The sequence below is a fragment of the Eptatretus burgeri genome, chromosome 14, assembly GCF_056783735.1.
Source record: "Eptatretus burgeri isolate ZD-2024b chromosome 14, Ebu_testis_v1, whole genome shotgun sequence".
Taxonomy (NCBI): Eukaryota; Metazoa; Chordata; class Myxini; order Myxiniformes; family Myxinidae; genus Eptatretus; species Eptatretus burgeri.
Genome location: NC_140974.1, coordinates 27,438,015 through 27,453,229, shown reverse-complemented (window position 1 = coordinate 27,453,229; position 15,215 = coordinate 27,438,015). Strand labels below are relative to the sequence as shown.

At 43.5% G+C, this 15,215-nt stretch overlaps 1 protein-coding gene across 5 annotated transcripts in view; it reads left to right on the top strand.

Moving 5' to 3' along the window:
- Positions 1-3,195: 3,195 nt before the first annotated feature.
- The window catches only part of LOC147012856 (uncharacterized), a 50,483-nt gene continuing 38,463 nt past the window's right edge, over positions 3,196-15,215 (top strand). For 3 of the 5 annotated variants that reach the window (XM_085854185.1, XM_085854177.1, XM_085854175.1), the window contains exons 1-2: positions 3,196-3,469; positions 3,652-3,716. The gene's annotated coding sequence lies outside the window, so the exon portion shown is untranslated. Of the gene's footprint in view, positions 3,470-3,651; positions 3,740-15,215 lie in introns of all 5 variants that reach the window. The other 2 variants (XM_085854182.1, XM_085854174.1) reach the window with 1 other exon arrangement.

Below are 15,215 nucleotides of genomic sequence, written 5' to 3'. Positions count from 1 at the left end.
TTGCAAATCTTTTAGAGTTCTGTGAAGCAGTTTCTGGGTGGATGAGGGAAAGGCAGTGGACAGAATCCTGTTTATCTTGACTTTAAGAAGGCATTTGATGAGGTACCACATCAGAGGTTGTTAATGAAGGTGAGAGCTTGTGGAGTGACTGGTCAGGGAGCTAATTGGATTGCAAACTGGCTTGGTGATAGGAAGCAAAGAGTGGCTGTGAGTGGGAGGATGTGTTGCTGGGAGGATGTAAGTAGTGGGGTATCTCAGGGATCAGTACTCGGACCATAACTATTCATTATTTGTATCAACGATTTGGATAATGGGGTAAAGAGTAAGCTTTCCAAATTTGCAGATAACACAAAGCTTGGAGGTAAGGTGAATAGCAGAGGGGGTGGTAATCAGGTGCAGGAAAGTATTGATACTTGCATAGATTGAGCAAAAGATTACCAGATGTAATTTAACCTGAGCAAGTGTAAGGTGTTGGGGATGGGAAAGAAGAATGAAAAGAGATTACAGGATGCAAGGAGTAATTTTGGAGCATGTCACACAGGAGAAGGTTCTGGGGGTGGTAATAGATTTGGGAGGTAAACAGGCAGCACAGTGTCAGGCAGCTCATGGTAAAGCAAAGAGGGTTTTAGGTTGAATTCGGAGGGGGATCAATTAAAAATCAAGAGGTGGTGTTAACATTGTACAGGAATTTAGTGAGGGCCACATCGAGAATACTGTGTGCAGTTTTTGTCACTGCAACTTAGGAAGGACATAGATGCCATAGAGAGGGTTCAGTGCAGGACTACAAGATTGATTCCGGGCCTAGCGAGACTTGGCTATGAGAAGCGGCTGAAGGAAATACACTAGAAAAGAGGTGGTTATGAGGAGCTATGATAGAGATGTTTAAGATAATGAAAGGTAGAGATAAAATAAGTGCAGGTGAATTATACAGGAGAGTAGACAGTGAATAGGTCCACGGCCATTGCTTGAGAGTGAAGAAGAGGAGAGTTAAGATGGTAGTAAGGCAGGGGACTTTTACTCAGAGAGTAGTTAATGCATGGAATGGTCTCCCTGAAAAGGTAGTGGCAGCAGAAACAGGAGATAAGTTTAAATTGGAATTGGATAGGTTCCTGGAAGTTATGGAGATAGAGGGGTGAAAGGATGTTGGCAATACTTTTTGGTAGCTTCAGCATTGATTGGTGATTGTGTTCATGTGCACGTAGAGTTGTATGTGGGGGTCTTTTAAAGGGATGTTGTGTGCTTGATGTTGTATGTTTCTTACCAAGAACCACCTTTACCCACTGCCACCCCGAAAAAAAAACGAAAATAAATTTTAGAAAACGACAAAAATAATTAAACAAAAACAAAAAAAAAATTTTTTTTTTTGCATTTTTCCTTCTTTCTAAATTGGTCTGGTGTTGATGTGGTGCAGGCATGATGGGCCAAATGGCCTGACCCTGCGTTTAATCTCCTTCTGTGTCCTTGGCGAGCTTCTGTTGGAAGATGGTGTTCTGTTGGATGAGATTGACAACGGCCATGTTCGTCTTTAGGTGCTGCCACCTTTAATGATCGGAGAGGGGATGCAGATTGATCATGAGCCGTGATTGGCTGCATCCAGCAATGTGAGCGTGTGCAGATCTACCATAACATGGAATGTTCATTCTCAGATCCACTGTACTCATATTACCAGGCAAGGCTCTGAATTTCTTGTTTTCAAAGGTGTGTTCCATTACCAATGACATTGATATCGCTTGTCAAGCCGGCCATTCCTTATGAACTATTTCAAATGGAGTGCTTGCTTGAGTGCTTAAGCCAATTGGCCAGTGCTCCACAAGCTGATTGGTAATGGCACACACCCTAGTTGTCCTCGTCTCCAATGAAGGAAATGAAAGTTTGAAACGTCTCCCAAAGCCGGCTTCATTGTCCAGACACGAGTTGGTTGGGTCATATCAGGTGAGCACATGATTTGTTTCTACTCGGATTTCTTATTCGATAGGTGTGATGCACACACAACCAAAAAGACACTCCTTAGTGAAGTAGAAATCTATTGATGTGGACATTGGCATGGTCAGCATCCAGCTGTAGACAATTTGACAAATGTCCAACTCAATTGATTTCTACTTCACTAAAGAGTGCACTTTTTGGGTTGTTTTCTGTATATTCCCACTCGGTGCGGTGAGATCACTTTACAGCTTCACACACCCTGTTTGCAGGTACAATATGATGCCTAGCCCATAATTGGAGACCTGAAAGAATCAGGGAGTAGGAATAAATTTTAGGCCCAATTACAATGACAAATGCACCAAACCCTCATTCCTTGATTCGCACCGTGGGACGAACGAGGTTGAAATGTGAATCACTGTCTCTGGACAGAACGGACTGAACGAGGTTTGACTTCAACTGTGTGAAAGACGAGGAAACGGTGTCCGAGCATGTGCTTGAACCTGGGTGCTCTTTCTCAGTACTTGGACCGATATGCCACAATGTGCCTTTGGGAGACTTGTTTCCATGAAATTGTTTTTTGGAAAAAAAAATGAAAGTAAGATTCGACGAAGCAGAAGAATGTGATGCCATGTCGCATCTCTTTCTTGGAACGCACAACACATGCATGGGAAAGTGCAAGGAAGCAAAACGACGGAGTGGCTCGTGGAATGTAAAATTGAAACTTTTCACCTTCCACATACTTGCAAACCTCTGGTTCTGCTTTTGACTTGGTGTTCTAATATCAGGACATTCACACTCAATTGTTGACTTTCCAAAAGGACAGTTTGGGCCTGAGGCCATTTGGTCTATCGGGCCATTTGGAGACGCCTCTCATAAAGCAAGACTTCATTTGAGAGCCTTAGCAATGATGATCCAGCAGAGGTCAAACCGGCAGCAGAGTTTTGCCTGTCAGCTAGGCTGGGCCAAACCAGCAGCAGTATCTTGCCTCTCAACTTGGCCAGGCCAAACTACCAGTATTGTCTCCCAGTGATCCAGCGTGAGCTAAACCAGCAGCATTGTCTCACCTGTCAGCTCGGCTGGGCCAAACCAGCAGCGCTGTCTCCCAGTGATCCATCCTGGGCCAAACCAGCAACAGTGTTTCACCTGGTACATTGATTTTGTACCGGAAATGTAGATCGAGTAAAAATTATCCGCATCGCACCTGTATTGATCATGATAATTATTTTACTGACATGGATCGAAACCTTACTTTGTGAGTCACGTTGTTTCACGCATATTGCCTTCGTGGTTTGAAGTGTACATATGGACAGAGCTTTGACAATGGAACAACAACCACATGATGTACAAAACCACCCAGGTGGGAGAGGTTTCATCGGAAGAGGAGGAGGTTGAGGTGGAAAATTTTTGACTCAGGAGAGCAAAAACGAGAAATTTTGGAGAAGCTACTGAGACAGCCAGACTTCGATGTTCTTTCAATCTTTCCTGAGTTATACTAATACATACATCAACTATTTCTTGTTTTCACCCACCACGGAATCATAGTAAAGTGAGTAATTATTGTCTCTCAGTTTGATTATGTTCTAATGGCGGATGATTGTCTTGTTATAAAACATGATTGAACCGTTTCATTCCATTATGATTTGTACTGTTCAACCTTTGATCTGTTTATGTTTGATTGCCTTTGTGACGTTGCAACATTATGATTTATTCATTTATTTGTGTCTGCAGTTACCGTTGCATTACAGAGAGCAGTCAAGAACCTCCTGTGCCTTTGCCTGTTCGTGACAATCTTTGTACGACACGTTGAAACTTGCTGGTAGAATTAACGCTACGTGTCAAGTGAACGCTATGCGTTAACTGATGCCAGTACAGCACCCATTCTTAAGTGTGTGTTTGCTTGACTCCCATACCCAAACCGGCCTTGGGCTTGGTCGACAGTTGTCCAATTTAATAACACTGAACAACAAAAAATTTTTACTGGAGATGTGTAAAGTGATTTAGACTAATTTGGGTACGCTGATTTCAAAAATCATAACCGTTTTGCTGTATCACGTCAGCATTTTCAGTAACAGAAATATTCCCATTGCCTAGAAGTCAGGATTTCAATGAAATTTACAAAAATTCATTTATTCATTTATTTCATCATGAATGCTTCAAAATTATAGAAATTACAGAAAAACTCCACTAGAATGTAATTAAAAATGCTTTAGGCATTTGGCTTTGCATTTGTGCTGCTCTGTGTCAGTTTCACGATGCAGGAACCAGCAGAAATCGCCCATCATGTTCGGGTTGTGCCGCCCTTGGTAACGCGTCTCCATGAGTGAAATCTCTTGGTGGAATCGCTCGCCGTGCTCGTCCAAGTCTGCTCCCAAGTTGTCAGGGAAGAAGTTCAGGTGCTGGTGTAGGAAATGGATTTTCAGGGACATCCTGGAGCCAAGTTTCCTGAAGGACTCCAGCAGCTGCTGCACTATTTCTTCATAGTTGTCCGCGCGCTCGTTCCCCAAGAAGTTGTCCGTCACAGCTTTGAAGCTCCTCCACGCTGCCAGCTCTTTGGGGTTTAGAGTTGTCGGAAAAGTTTCGTCCTTCATAATCTGTCGGATTTGCGGTCCAACAAAGACACCAGCCTTGATCTTGGCCTCCGACAAGGTGTTGCCAAACTTTTCCTTGAGGTATAAAAACCCACGCCCATTCAGATCCATTGCCCGTACAAAACTTTTCATCAAGCCGAGCTTTATGTGGAGTGGTGGAAGGAAAACCTTGGCTGGGTCGACAAGGGCGACATGCTTCACGTTGTGTCGACCAGGTACATGCTCTTTTCGCTTTTCCCAATCTTTCTTCGTCCAGTGATTCTTGTCGTCTCTGCTATCCCAGAGACAAAGGAAGCACATGTATTTCGTGTAGCCTGACTGCAGCCCTTACAACAGCGCCACCCTTTTCAAGTCTCCGCAGATGTGCCAGTTGAAGTCATTGTACTTGATGGAATCAAGCAGCTGCCGCATCGTCTCATAGGTCTCTGTCATGCCGAACGCGTGAGCCAGTGGGACTGATGGTTTCTCGTTGCCATTGTGGAGCAAAACAGCCTTCAAGCTGTTCTTCCCCGAGTCGATGAAGAGGCGCCAGTCTGCAGGATCGTGATCACACCCAAGTTCTTTCAACAGACCGTTGATGTCACTGCAGAATGTCATCGAGTCTTCCATCTCAAAGAACTCAGCCATGTCTCTGTGACGTGCTCTGAACAAGGATATCTTGGTGTTAGGTTCAAGTAGATTCCACTGCTGCAGCCTTGATCCAAGCAGCTCTGCCTTCGCCTTTGACAGCGAGAGATCTCTTACAAGATCATTTAAGTCTCCCTGGTTCAGAAGGTGTGATTCTTGAGTGTCGGGTTCAAAAGGTTCATCATCACCATCCTCTTCACCACTGCTTACAGCTATGTTCTGATCAGCTGGAGGTGTTGGAACGGGGTTCTCGTCATCATGAGGCACAGGTTTACGAGCAGAGACGCAGTCAGCGTACTTGATATGACCTTTATTCTTCTTGTTGAAGCCGGCGATGCTTGTGCAGCAGAAATAACAATCATCATGATGATTCTGCGGCTCACGCCATATCATGGGCACCGCAAATGGCATGCTCGCGCGCTTGCCCACCAACCACTGAGTCAAGGTTGTGTGACAGCTTGTGCAGCAGATGTGTGGTGCCCAGCTCTGTTCTTGGTCCCCCACCTTACACCCGAAGTAGTGAAAGTAGGCGGCCTTCATTTTCACTGCTGTAGATATACTTCGCTGTTGATCTTTTTTGGTATACCGACCACAGACATAACAGAAGTTGTCAGGATGATTGGTACAGGAACGCCTACTCATCTTTATCTGAAAGAAAGAAATATAACACAAGTTAACAACAATTGTACGAAATAGACATGTTAAAGACATATGTAAATTTCATTGAAATCCTGACTTCTAGGCAATGGGAATATTTCTGTTCCTGAAAATCCTGACGTGATACAGCAAAACGGTTATGATTTTTGAAATCAGCGTACCCAAATTAGTCTAAATCACTTTACACATCTCCAGTAAAAAAAAATTTTTGAAATTTGTTGTTCAGTGTAATCAGTCAATATGATACTTTAAATGGGGAGTTTACAAGTTTGAGACCATCTCCTATTCTACTGCAATCTATACAATCCATTTAAAACATTACATCACATGTTTAGCTTTGTGCAGCAACATAAGAGCATTATAAATTTTACATCATCTATATATATTACTAAAACTCTCATCTTGTATGTATATATGTATGTTCCTGAAATACAGCCAAAACGGTACACGATAGCACAAAAATTTTAGGGCCACCTTACTCACCATTCTCCTGCGGTGTGCAGTATCAAGTTTCATTCAAATCGGGCAACGAAAAAATTATTTAAAAATCAATTCCCGATTCAGTCAAGTACTCTTCGGGATTATTTGATCAATGCAAAAACAACCTCAGCGGTTATTTGAGATCAATGCAAACAACCTCATAGTTCGCTGGAGCCGTCTTTTGTTTTCTTTTTTTTTTTCTGAAATGATTTTTTTTATCAACCGCTGTCACAACGGGAACCCAACGGGTTCACGGGTCATCTAGTAATAAATAAAATTTGTCATCTGGCTGGCTTGTCTGCCTGTTTGTATGTTCACGTTTTTTGCAAAGACTGCTGGGCCGCCAACGACCACATTTGGCACACAGACCTAGTCTGACCTAGAGATTGCCCTTGGGGTATTTTTATCCACCACCTCAGCCTTTAAAGCTGACTTTTCCCTCTTTTAAATTTGTATACAATCTGATTGGCTAACAGCTATCATGTGACACAGAACACGGACGAAGGCCAGCATATCTAATTAGCCGAGCTGTGTCTTCCACCCATTGGCTGGAAAGCTGGCCTGACTCCACGCATAATTATAAGCTAACTAAATATGTTAGCCTTTTTGTGGTGCAGAAAGCCGAAGCCATCTGCTCTGGTAAGAGTTGTGCAGTATTCGCAATTATCATGCCTTCCCTGTGTTTTCCCTTCATTGTAAAAAAAGCATGAACCCATATTTGTCTATACAGTATATGGTGAATTTCATGGCCGTTGAGAGGGCCCTAGCATGTACAGGCCTCAGCCTTTTGGCCTTATCCCTCAAGAGAGGTTCATACTTATACACTGCCCGGGTGTTTTTTTTCCCCGGGAGCAACCGTTTTCCCTTGACAAATTTCTCCCCTACCTATAAACCTCCAAGTCTGTTGTGCGGAAGCTCCACAGACTCAACTTTGGTGACCTCGTGCGATCATTGGTGGTGTGAACAATGGGAGATTTTTAGTTTAGATATTTGGTGATGGGAACTGTGTATTTTAAAGTCTCGCTTTTTGGTGGAGAGTGATGAGAACACGTGTCGAAATTTTTTTTTTTGTATACATTATCGAGGCTCGTATGAGAGCGAACACACAACACACAAGGGGGAGGGGGGCATGAAACAAGAGGGGTGGGAGAGGGAAGGACAAAACGTTGGGAACAGAGACATGATGAGATCTGTGGAAGGGAGAGGGATGGGGTGGGTAACACGGGGTAAAGAAGATGGACACCACAGGGACTTTCAGGACCTTACATGGCAAGGAGCTTTTGGGAAGGAATGCAGGGAATTTGAAGGAGGTGGGTTTGGGGTGAATTAATGGGGGTGGAAAAGATCATGGTTTTGGATGGGGGGAGACAAAAGGTGGTGGTGAACAGCTCATTTTGAAGACCTGGAGGGAAGAATGGGACTGAAAAGAGTGTGGGATTTTATTCCAAAGGTGGGGAAAAAAGAGGAATGAAAGAGTGAAGGTGAGCAGTGATTCGTGACTTTGGTAGTTTTACCAGAAGGGGGTTGCTGGTAGACCTTGAGCGCCCTACGGAAATATGGGGGGGGGGGGGGACATATCGCAGAGAGAGCAGGCGGGCGAGACCGGAGAGGAGATGGTAGAAGATGGAAAGACCACCGACCTGCATGCAGTGAGACATTGAGAGGCCCAAAGACTCAGCATCACCGCGGGAGATACCAATGATCCTAAATGCTTTATGTTCCACAGCGTGGAGCCAGGAAAGGTGAGAGGCAGGAGCACCAGCCCAGAGCAGAGAGCAGTACTCCATCAGGCTGCGGAAAAAAGCTTTGCATGTGGTCAGGAGCTCAGGTGGACCAATGAAGGACTTTTCACGACGGAGGGTGCCCAGTCGGTGTCTGGCTTTGGAGGCCAGGTTGGAAATGTGGTTTCCCAGGAAAGATCATGGCAGATAGTGAGACCCAGAAGCTTGAATGAAAGGACTTCTTCAAGAGGTTTGTTGAGAAAGTAGATGGGGGGGGGAGGTGTTCCAAACGGTCCTTTCGAAGAGACATAGTGAGAGTGCGAGATTTGTCTGGATTGAAAGACATCTTCCACATGTTGGACCAGTTTGTGATTTTATCCAGATCTGCAGTGAGCGAAGAAGCTGCTACTTGTCATTTTGAGGGATGACAGATGGTACAACAGAGGGTAAGTCAACACCAAAGGGATAAAGAGGATTTTCTCGAGAGTTGAAAAGATCATTGATGAAAACCAGAAAAAGAACAGGGCCCAGAATGCTGCCCTGAGGAGCTCCAGCCTGGACAGGAAGATGGGATGAGAGAACTCCATTTTAAGGCCACATGTTGGCTGCAACAGGAGAGGAAGTCTGTGAGCCATGAGTGGAGATCGCCTTGGATACCATAGGAAGAGAGTTTGGTGAGCAGGGCAGGTTGTCAGACCATGTCAGAAGCACACGATAGGCCTAGGGATATGGCTCTGATTTCATGTCTGCATTGAGGACCTCCCTCCATTTTTGGGAGAACAGAAGCAGCATATCCAAGGTAGAGTGACCTGGTCTGAAACCAAATTGATGATCGGAAATCAAGCCATTGGAGAAGAGGAATTATTTAATGTGTGTGGCGATGATGGATTCCATAAGCTTGCTGATGATTGGGAGAAGGCTGATTGGTCTATAGTTGCAGGGATCTGTTTTTGCACCTTCTTTATGCAGAGCGGTAATGTTTGCTCATTTCAAAGCAGATAGCAGATGACCTTGAGCAAATGAGAGGGTGAATAGAACAGAGAGAGGGTGAACAAGAGCAGAGGAGCAGGTTTTTAGGACACATGGGTTGATGCTGTCTGGACCGGTTGCAGAATCTGAGTCGAGGTTTGAGAGCAAACTCTCCACTTTGTCAAAGGATAGTACACAGAGTCCAGGGATAGCTTGGTGTGACTGGATAAAGTGGGTAGAGAAATCGATGGGTTTTGGACACAAGATTTCGATGCAAACACCGAGTTTAAGCATTCAGCCTTTTCACGTGCGGTATCAGCAGTGTGGCCATTTGAGGTGAGGGAGAAGATGAAGGGGGAACATACACCAGAAACAGAATTGATTAGATGCCACCAGGATTTGAAGGAGGGAGAGGTTTGAAAGTTCAGACTTGAGATTAGAAAGATTTCTGGCTCTCCTGAGGGTAGATCTGCACTTGTTTCGACTTTTGTGGAAGGAACTGAAATTACCCTCACTTGGATTTGCTTTCCATGAGGCAAATAAAAGGAAAGTTTTTTCAGGACAACTGCCTCGCCACAAGCCTCAGTGAACCATGGGTGGGAAGAAGGGTAGGACAACAGCCTGAAGACGAGAGGGGATAAATCTGTGCTTGAGAGAGAGCAAGTTTTTTTGAAAGAATTCCCAGGACGAGTTGATGTTGGAGAAAGTAGCGATGGGAGACCAGTCTAGAAGTTTGATGGCTGCTTCAAGACCCTGCCGGTCGGCCTGAGTGAAATGTCAGACTTGACGGTGCTGAGGTGGTTCTGTAATAGCCAGAGAAATGTCTACTTTGACAAGCATGTGGTCAGATGAACCGACTAGTGTGGAGGAAGAACAGCAGATATTTTCAGGGAGATTTGTCAAAATTAGATCCAGAAGAGATAGAGTACCATTGGTCGAGATCCGGGTTGGGAAGTTGACCGATTGAGTCAGTCCCATTGAGTCGCAGAAGTCTTTTGCTGAAGTGCCATGACAGATGAGAGGGGTACCCACACCCAGCCAACTGGCATTATGACAATTGAAGTCACCACATATGAGGAAGAGAGATGAGAGGATAGAAGTTGGTCCATGTTTTCGAATAGTGAGGTGTAGAGTCATCACTGTTTGGTGATTTGTGCAGGAAACATATAAACATGAGGTGGGAGTGGAGGGAAGCCATAGCCAGAGGTATTCCTGGGGGTGTGGGAGAGTGAGGGCAGTGGATGGAGAGTGAGGAATAGAGCCTTTGATTAAGAGAGCAACTCCTCCACCAGGACAAACTTGGACAGACAGCTGTTAATTACGTCTGCAAATTTAATTGCAACATTCTCCGTATTCATGCTTCCCCACCTCTGACCCTCCTCGTCTTGCATGGCCGTTCCTACTAAGGGAAGGATCTCTTTTCCTTCGATCTTCATACCATACTTTTAACCATATTAAATTATCTGATGATGACTTTTAAAATGTACAGAACTTGCTGCAATGGCGGATTATTTGGCATCAGCGCCTGCATTCTAGGCAATCTCTATTTCCAAACCATATCCCTCCTGCCAACCTTGAGCTCGAGCAGAAGCCCATAGGAATGCGCGATTCCAGGAATTTTGGAATCAATTCGATTCCGAGTCCTTTTTTGTCTGAATTGATGGAATCTAGTTCGCTTCCGAATACTTTTTTTTTCATTTTCTTTTTTTGGGGTTTTTGGGGATAGCTGTTCCAATCGCTTGAACCAATCAATAAATCATTCACATACATATACATATATACATATATATATATATATATATATATATATATATATATATATATATATATATATATATTATAATACCAAGCTTGCACACTAAAAACTCGGCTCGCCGTCACACGATCCCTATGAAATTGCTGTGGCACTTAGCGGACATGCCGACAATGTTTGGGAAGTCTTGGCGTTCCATAGTACCACTTGCATTTTGCACAATGCGTATTTTTGTCATTCCCCGTGTACGGTCTGTCGTTTGCTACCAGCTATGTTGTACTGCTATCCCATGCATGTGCATGGGTATCGCTAATGTATATATATATATATATATATATATATATATATATATATATATATATATATATATATATATATATATATATATATATATATATATATATCGCTTCAATTAAATCAATCGCCAATTGCTTAAAAATTCGATTTCATATGCAAATTCTAATCGCTGTCGAGGAAGTGTGCCATGAGAGTGATATACACCTGAGTGTGACAAAATGTCCAGATGTGTACTGTGAGGGCATTGGAAGTAGCACAGCAGCAGGAGTCATCCGAGCAAGCTTTCACCCCTACGCACTGCAGGAAGCATGTTTCACATGATATTGCGATGACTTGGGAGGTCGTATGTCCCTCACAATCATATTTATCACGATCTGGTTAATAATGCGATTTTGTCTGGGGGAACCAGTGTCATACTTGGAGCAGTTAAAGATTTTACAGAACATGCTTTGAATGATCGATTGCGAACTGATTGCCATTTCAGACTTTGGTTTCTTTGATTTCACATTCTTAATCATCGCAAATTGGAACTCATTCTGATGCTTGGTGTTCAAATGCTTCAACATGTCAGATGCACAGTATTGTTGTGATGAATAATCTCTGTTTAACAAAGAAAACATCAAACTTTTGGACCATCTTCTTCATCCCTCCTGAAATAGTTCCAAACTACACCTCTGGACCTCTCTATGAAGTAGGAGGTACTTTGAATAGACATCGATTCCAGTTCACTACTGGAATCGAGATTCACTGCTGGAAATCGACACTACTGGAAACATGGATGGATTTGAGTACTTGGGAATCGATTCTGCCCACCACTAGTCAAGCCAGTGTTGTTACATTTGATGAAACATGATGGATACTGCTTATGACCTACTCTGCTTTGAACAGAGCTCCCTATTGAGACATCTAGCTCTTTGTGAAGGACCTCAAGTACAGTAACTAGATATCTCGAAAAGTGGCATCAATACTTACTAATTCTTTCCGTTTGTCGAATGGGCATCCCAGCAAGTTTAAAATATAATGGTAAATAATAAAAATGTGTTCTTAATCTGCAAGATGTCGTCAAAAAGGAGTCCAAGGAGTCCGTGAGACAAAAACATTTGTTAATAACCATCCTCCCTCCCCACCCCTGTCCCGCAACACCTGTTCTCTGTTCCCAAAACAGCAAATCATTGAGACCTATAATTAACATCTGGCAATTGCAATGGTGGAAAACGCACCAAAGAGAAGGGCCTAAGCAGCTGAAACACGGGGTGTGTTCCGTTAACAAGCAGCTTGCCAGGCCAGCCATTCTGTATCGACTGCTCCGCAAGCCACTCGACAAGCTGCTCTGCAAGTGGAGCAAGCGAGTGAGAGAGGTGCTTCGTTGTGTTTGCAAAAATGGCCACCATAGTTGGAATCAAAACGACACGATAACCAATTAAATGTTCAGATATATAGCCTGTTATATGTCGTCATAATATTATTGAAACGTGCATTTAAAGCTTTCATTGTTACTCCACTTTTCATCCCAATTATTCAAGATCTACAAACATGCAATAACCCTCCCAGAAATGCACAGTGGTGGGGTCCAGAGATGAGCTATAGGCAGATGCTCCTCATTCTGACTCCCCATTTCTTTATCTTTCTTTCCCTCTTCCTCGTACTATGTAGCGACGGCGGGCCCCAACCTGGTGGCCATGACAGAGCACACTGACATCTCCTTCATGGACCCAGAATGGTGATGTAATACGTCTTGCATAATTTGCAGGAGTTTTGCAGTTTCTAACATCTCCCTTCCCTTCAAACCGACCACACATGGAGGAGGTTTACATGAGGTATCAGTCCCCCAAATCGATCAGTACGAGTACGTATATTTATAACAAATGTTCATTACCATTTCTGTTCTTCCAGTAACTTCCTGCTGGTTACCCTCCAAAATCCAAGCTTTCCACAGACCTCATCTCTTTTGTTCCTCTCTTCTCCAGTTTGTGGAACCCCCTTACTGAGGGTGTTCAATCCAAATATTCCCTGCAGAACTTCAATTGCCTTTGACCCTCGGTCACCTTGCTATTCTCTGAGCCTCAATCTCATATAGATCTAAAATGGCACTCGGTAGACCGCGCACCTCCACCAGGCTGAACAGTTCACGTTTCGTATCCCACTGATAGGCTGAATCTGAATTTGTACCTGAACCACAATCGAATTGGCTTGTTCTTGTCACCTACCCAACTCATTCACTAAGTTTTGGAATAACTCGCCCCCAACTTCTTGAAGTAGCATGCTCTATATCGTTTTTGGCCCCATCACTCAATGGTGAAGAATCACTTAAAAAAAAATTATTCTGATATCTGGATCTGGATCAAGATAATCACCAAAATCGAATCAATTCTTCCTTGTCACACAGAAGCTGTCCAGAAACAAATCGAAACACGATCCGCCGTTATCAGCAGGGATTGAAACTGATGCTCACATCCAGGGCTACGCATCATGCTACTTTTGCAGACTACGCCATGTTAAAGATTCAAGAAGTCATGAATAAACATGTAAATTTATTCAAACAACATTTTCGATGCTATTCCTTTGATCATGATATCATATATGTCTCTATCTTCTTGTAAATATTTTCGTGTTTGTTGTTTGTTTGGACGTTGTTCTTTTACAGCCGAACAGTAGCACCTGGAAGCTGCAAATTTTGGGTGGAGGTACTTCAGAATCTTGGCAAGGTTTTAAACGACTACTCCTCCCCCACAAGGAAATTCTCTATCTGTATGTTTGTGTTGGTCTTTCATCATAGAAAAACTAAAACGGCGCTCTTCATCATTGCGACATCGACAGATATGCCTCTGCCCACATTATTACATCATTCATTCATTATACATACTTGTACAAAGTTTGATTTCAATCCCTGAACCCTGATTCAAAATATTAAATAATTCTGGCTGCCAGACCACACGTGTCCATTCAGGTTGAAATTTAAAACATATATTCCCCATGACTACCAGATCATAATTGTAAAGTTTCATGTCGATTGATGAAGCGGTTCAAAAGAAAGAATTTTTTCAATATTTAAGTTCAATCCAATATGGCTGCCAGACCATGTGATCTATTAATTATGCGTGAACACCATGGTATCCCCAAGGCTTGGGGAACATGTGGGTGAAGTTTCCCTTCGATCTGCCTTGCCATTCTGGGAGAAGGAGATATTTTTAAAGGTTTATTCTTCAAAAAAATCATAGCTGCCAAACCATGTGATCTTTGACATCACAGGTGGATAACTTTTTGTTCCTCATGGATAGGCAGTGATCATACTTGTAAAGTTTTGCCTTGATCTGTACAGCCGTTTCAGCGAAGAATTTTGAAGGCTTTGATGTTTAAAAAAAAAAAATGGCTGCCGAACCACGTGACCGATGACGTCATAGATTATTTTTTTCTTCCCCCCTCCCCCGTACAATTTATCCCAAGATGACCCTCAAAATTTTTCATACTGATCGGATAAAGCGTTCAACGTGCAATGATGACGTCAAAATGAAGGCACCTATGAAATCACCAAAACGGCGCACATTCGCCGTGAGGATTACCTGCCATGTGCCAAGAAAAAGAGGGGGAAGAGAAAAAAGAGGGGGGGAGTGAAGACATAGAGGAAGAAAGACAGGGGAGGGAATGAGGAGGGGTGGGGGAGTGAGAAGGGAGGGAGAGCGAGGAGGGAGGGAAAGTGAGGAGGGGAGGGGGAAGGGAAGGCAGGGAGAGGTGAGACGAAAGGAAGGCAGACATGCGGTGGAACGTCAATTACGATTCGTAATGTCTCATCAAAATGTTTCTGCATAGAATAACAAGTGAAGATGGAAACAAAACAATGTCTCAAATCCATTTTTGACTGGTCATGCTATAAACACCGTCCAAAGACGAGCACCGCCCGGACATGAAATCACTCCAAGCTCCTAATTTGAAAACTGTTAACACTTACAAAAGCGATGTATACAGCGATTCATAGCTATGATGAACAGGCATTCGATAATGTGAGTGAGGAAAGTGGAAAAAAAACCTTTATCGTTCAGAAATTGTGGCCTGTTCCAAATCAACGCCTGGTTCAGCAGGCCAAAAAAAACATGGCGGCTTCAGACCCCAGCAAGGTAACCTAGAATACGCCTTTCGACCCCAGAGAGAGAGGTGGCCGAGCATGGTGCCTGATGAAGGATATAATTAAATATGGCCGTTAAT